At 46.5% G+C, this 6,000-nt stretch overlaps 1 protein-coding gene across 12 annotated transcripts in view; it reads right to left on the minus strand.

Annotated features, from left to right (window-relative positions):
- LOC114451646 (unconventional myosin-IXa-like) overlaps positions 1-1,835 on the minus strand; it is a 98,321-nt gene extending 96,486 nt beyond the window's left edge. For 9 of the 12 annotated variants that reach the window (XM_028430424.1, XM_028430423.1, XM_028430421.1 and 6 more), the window contains exon 1: positions 1,394-1,834. The gene's annotated coding sequence lies outside the window, so the exon portion shown is untranslated. Of the gene's footprint in view, positions 1-1,393 lie in introns of all 12 variants that reach the window. The other 3 variants (XM_028430422.1, XM_028430420.1, XM_028430428.1) reach the window with 1 other exon arrangement.
- Between the last annotated feature and the right edge of the window lie 4,165 nt (positions 1,836-6,000).

Here is a 6,000-nt window from a genome sequence, read left to right on the forward strand (position 1 = left end):
AGTGGTTAAAGATGGGCACCCCAAGAAGAAAATCCAGAAGCAGTGTCCTCAAACAGCTTGGATTAAAAGGCTTCCATTTCATATGAATTATTAACATTAAAGATACATCACCCTTCAGCTGGGACGACTGCTGGGATGTTTATATTGACTGTGAATGTGTGTAAGGAGAAAACGCTCTGGATGCTTTTTCTGACATATCTGAGCTGCTTCTGAGCTTCTAACCGCTGCGATGGCGGCTCCACGGGCTGGGCAGCTGGAGCCGTCAAACCAATGTTTTCACTCCTACTCTCGCAGGATTTGCCACTTACATAATAACCTGAATGAAATGTTAATGTCAGCAAAGTTGACGTCGCAGTATGGGAATTCTCCTGAAACAGCAGCTGGAGCCGAGTCAGGCAAGGAGCATTTCAGAATACAGAGAGTAGCATCATTACTGTGGACACCTAAGAGCCAGAAGAAGAGGAGGAGGAAGAGGAGGAGGAGGAGGAGGAGGAGAAAGAGGAGGAGGAGGAAGAGGAGGAGGAGGAGGAGGAAGAAGAGGAGGAAGAGGAGGAAGAGGAGGAGGAGGAGGAAGAGGAGGAGGAGGAAGAGGAGGGAACAAGGGGACAATCTCCTGAGCCTTGTGGACAGAAACCTTGGGGGCACTGGTGGTCTGGTCAGGCTTGTTTAAACATGTCAGCTGAGAGACAAACACATTTCAGCCCTAAGAATTAAACTGTTGGCCTAAGAAGCCACAGAGTCCAGTCTCTTACCCAGTGCGTGGGTTTGAAGAGGACTGCTTGTCTTCCTCTATCAGAAAACAGAGCCTGTCTGTCAGTGTGATCAACAGGATTTATATAGTGTCCACAATGAGCCTCCTTCACAGCAGCTGACCATCCTGCTGCCCTGAGCCAGCCATCGCACTGTGACGTAAGCAGCCTCGCACATGACGAAAAACCGATCTGCCCAAAAACAAAGCCCCTGCAGCCGTTTACGCACACCCAGTTCTGCGACAGAGGACCCGGCAGGATTACACAGCAGCTCCGGATGGATCCAGCCCGCAGAATCACATCCATTTAAATACCAGTGCGTCACATTTACTGGTACTGCAATGTATCAGAACCCCCAACCACACACACACACACACACACACACACTGAAGCCCAGATCTGACTCCAGCACACATCACAACATCTGTACCTGCACATTTACGCCTTATGTAAGAAAGCAGCGTGACATTTATTCAAGGAGGAGGAGGTGAGGAGCTGGGGGTCTGAGCCGCTGACCAGTCTCCTACGACCATACGCTGGTGTATCTGAATGAGGCTGCAGCTGATGAGCTGACAGACAGACAGACGCTCTGACGGCCCACACCGAGCTCCACTGACAGCACCAACACTAAAGAAAGCCTTTACCTCCTCCACGGTCCCCGCGGTCCGCTGCTCCGCAAACGTCCCCGCTTCAAACCCTCTTGTCTTCTGACGATGAAGACGCCGTGCGCCTCTTCACCAGAAACCTCGCTCACTGCAGGGAAAGCTTCCGTGCGTAATCGCGTATCCGCCTGTTCAAATCTCCAGATCTGCTGCAGATATCATCCAGTCGCTGTTTCCCTCTCTCGTGTGTGTGTCGTTGTCCTGAGTGCTTCTGTTTTGGGTCCTCCCGTCACGTCGCCCTCCTCCACGGAGCTGCTGCTCTCTCTCTCTCTCTCTCTCTCTCGCTCTCCCTCTCTCTCTCTCTCTCTGCAAGTCTTACAGCTACTACCACGCGTGTGTACTCGCATTGCGCGCCCCCGCCTTGCGGTGCTGTGGGAGGGTGGGTGGCGCGGATCAGGACAGACTCTGCTGTGGACTCATGGTCATTGTTTAAGTGAAGAATTTAGCTTCCATTTCATTCCATCTGTGCAGAGTGAACACGTCGCTTGTTGATTTGATCACAGGCGGTGTCACTCAGCACATGACTGACAGCGGCGTGGGGTGTGGCCAAGAACGTCCCCCACTCACACACACCGACACGGACACACACGGGCTCACACAGATGCTAAATATCTAAGGATTTAAATAATAATAATAATAATGATCATCTTTAATCTGGTTAGAGATCTGATGAGTTTTAATGTGATTGTTCTTATTGTGTGCATCCATCCGTTGAAACCAAGCCCATCTGACTGCATTGGTCGTGACTGAGCCGAACAGCCATCTGATTGTTGTGGTGAGTGTGTGTGTGTCCTTGTCCTTGTCCCTGCCTGTACAGAAGCTCTGCATGGCTGCATCTCTGATTTAATTGTTACCGCTGTCAAAGATGTGTTACTGAGAGACGGGTGTGGTTCCAGGATGGACTCCTCTCTCTCTGGCGACCTGTTCTGGGACATCTCTAAAACCCTCAGACCGCAGCAGTGGTCTGTCACTCAGTCCGCCACACAGACATATCTCAACATCAGTAAGATGGATGGCCATGAAGTCACGAGCACACATTCATGGTCCTCAGAGGATGAAGCTCTGAGATTTGGCTCCAGCATGTGGTGCAAGGTGAATCCTCTGATATTTAGTGGCAGTGATGCCTAATATGGCCACAGGGTGGTTGTTGCTGTTAAGGTAAAAGAGCTGCCTTACATAAAATCTGAAGGGAGGTTGTGTAATTATCTACACAATGTGGTGGACCAAAACCCTGCTTAACAAGTAAGGCTAGCACACAAACTCAGATGATGATGAACACTATAGCTTCATGTGTGGGTGACCAGGCGTCCCTGTTTAATATGAAATAAAACATGTTTATTGGCCTGAAAGCTGGGGGGAACCTCTGTAACTAATGTCTCCACTGCACTGGGTTTGTATTCAGAAGTCTTATTAATGATAACGAACTGATCAGTGAACTGAGACTGAATCACTGGTACCTTTGTTAAAACCAAACCCTGTGTTCAGGTGTATGTGAAACAGTTCAGTCATTACAAACACAAGTGTTTTTTTTCCTCTTAGAGGTGTGTGAGTCAATTGTGTCTTCACGCAACACACCTCCCCGTCAAAATGGATTTGTCATTGGAAAGGTCAGTGTCACTTCATTTTGTGTCATCTCCGCAGGCTTCTTCAGTGAAATGCTACCCTTTTAGAGATGAAATGATCAGAGGAGGTTCAGCTGCAGATCTCACATGAACTGCTCTGGGGCTTCTCAGGTAATACCTGTACTGGCAGGGGATTGAGTCTTTACCTTCAAGTGTGTGTGTGTGTGTGTGTTTGGAAAAAGTCTCACCTGTTTTTCACGGGATCGGTTTCCAGCCTGGTGACATATTTACCAGCCAGACATGTTGAAAAGGAAACCCTCCCCTCGGCCCTGTGAGCTGGAACCTAACTCTGCGGAGTGGGGCCCTCAGTCTGCACGTTCAGGGTCCAGAGTGGCAGGAGCTTCACATAAAACAACAGAGCCGGTAGCTGAGGGCGTCGGGACGGCTGGTGAGTGTAGCCGGGAGGCCGACCGGAACCTTCTGATGGCCAGAAAACTGAGAGGGGATGAAAACCAAAATGTCATCCTCAAAGACAAAGGCGACGAAGGAGACATGTGCAAATCTTGAGTTTTACCTTTACCTCCATCATAGCAGTGCGTTAAGAATCCTGTGTATGCAGCAGCAGCAAGCACTGAGCTATCTCATCATAAAGCCATGCACCTGAATGACACAGCGTGGTTATGTCAGTTATTGTTGCTTCAGACTGAAGCTGAGAAATCGAAACTGAAACTTCTCTCCAACTGAAGCGAATAATTACGTAATGAGCAGCGTGTCTCCATGTGGAAATATCAAACATTTACACCACTATTCGCACGCCACTCTGACACACCTGTCCTATTTTCCAGCCATGATTCCTTGGACATCCCAACGTTTCAACATTCACAGCTGTGGCCTTGTGTCACAGTTTCCTAATTAGTACGTCTGATGATGGGACTGTAGATAAACGTGTGATTCATGAAAGAATAATAACTGAACAAAGTGAAATATGGTCATTCACTGGCCCGGGGCCTCATTATCCGTCTGGGACGTGTGGTAATCACATACATGGACAGGATGACTTTGAAAACTCTCTGCTGAAAGAAGCAAGCAGCAACCTCCAGATCTTTATGAAAACTGCATTTCCCTCAACTTCCTCATGGAGGCGAGCTTAAAAGCAAAGCATTCCCATTGACTCACATGCAGACAAAGCCACTCATGTTCCCTCACCCATATTTGGCTTCAGCTCGACAGACTCTCAGGCACAGTCAGGATGGCGTCAGCCAAAATCCTCCAGCAAGACATTTCTTCAGAATCCTGAGTGACGTCCATGTTTGTTTACATTCTGAGGTGTCACACGGGTAACTGGATGTTGGTTTGGCCCAATAACACACTGAGGAACACACCTGCAGTTACCACTTTGTCTCCACAGGTGCCAGCAAGGGGAACAAAACTGAAGTCTTGAAAGTGCCACTTCAAATAAGGCTTTAAATGATATATATTTAAAATCTTTTACCCTCCATTTTAATTATATAACACTTTCCCTCAAACGCATGCTTTGTTTTAGAATCAGAATCAGAAACACTTTATTAATCCCAGGGGGACCTTTTAACTAGGCCAATATTATTTAACAATAGTTGCATTTTTGCTCTCCTTCCAGCAGCTCCGCACCTCCTGAGGGGAAAATCAAACTGTGAGAGTCTGACACCGAAGCTGTGTGTTGGGTGGTTAAGCCGTGCTATCCCTCTTAGAATGCCTGCTCACCGGTCATTCCAGCATCCTATGCTTCACCTGAGCAAACATTTGCCACTCCAGTGATTTTTACAGCAGCCAGTAAAACAATCCTTTGCAGGAGACGTCCAGCTTTTAAATTACAACAACACTGAATCCCTTCAGTGATAGCACACAGTTAGAGGCTAGAGGAGGACGGATGTCTCACATCACTCAGCCATGAGCCTGTGTGTAAGAAATGGTTGTAGATGGCAGGAATTACCCTCAAAACAATGGGAAACCCTTGTAAGAGGCCTTAAAAATATAAATATGATGATTGCTGAATGAGCTCTAAACCCTGTCATTATAGAGGATCCGTGAGGCCCCCTTAGACTGGACACTGAAGCCCACAGAACGAATCGCAGTACTCATCCCCTCTGAATAAACACACCGGTGTTACGGGTTGTTTATTGAAGCCTTGCAGCTGCAGCCCCCTACTTTCCTGCGGGCAATCCTCCGAGAACAATGTGATGATGTGATTATTTTTGATAATCTCAAGGTAAGCTGCCAGGGTTTGGCAACCCCGGGCCGTGTAACTGAGAGCGAAACCTCAAACAAGAAACAAAAGAGTGCTGAGCTCGAAATCACTGCGTGATGATTACTAACCTCAAGGTCTGTTGTGTAATGGTTCTGATGCCCTGACACGGTGGATGTTTAAAAAAGGCATTTTAAAGAACGAAGTGAACTTCTCTCAGTTTCATTGTCTCAACCTAAGAACATTACCCAACAGTGGATTTGACCCCATTCTGTAGCATCCCTGTCAGTAACGCAGGATGATTCACTGCACTGACCATAAATCAACAGTTCTTCATCCTGAAGGACTTTTTCTTCTGCTATAATAGAGCTATTAACAAAATAAATAAATAAAAACTGTTTTTACAGTAAAGAAAACACTATATATTCATGACAAGGTGTCCCTCTGGTGGTAAAAGGGGGTTATTACATATAGTTATTGTCTTTATAAGGACAGTAAGATATATATTGTTGAATTAAAGAAGAATATATGCTAGGCAGTGACCTGCATTCCTGCTAAAGTCTCTCTCAGTCTTTGAGAATTGGGCATGAAGTGGACGTTGTAGGCTATTTTAAGTTTGTCGATAGGCCTTCCATCCATCTACATGTCTTTATTTAAATTACCATAATATTAACCTTTAAATGTTTGTATTCGGTATTTGTTTGACTTACTGTTGCCGCGTCTCCAGTTGTATTTTAACGAACTAAAATAGTTTATTCGACAAAACAAAAACTGACCAATAAAGAGAAAACTGCGCATGTAAATGT

Source organism: Parambassis ranga, chromosome 19, assembly GCF_900634625.1.
Source record: "Parambassis ranga chromosome 19, fParRan2.1, whole genome shotgun sequence".
Taxonomy (NCBI): domain Eukaryota; kingdom Metazoa; phylum Chordata; class Actinopteri; family Ambassidae; genus Parambassis; species Parambassis ranga.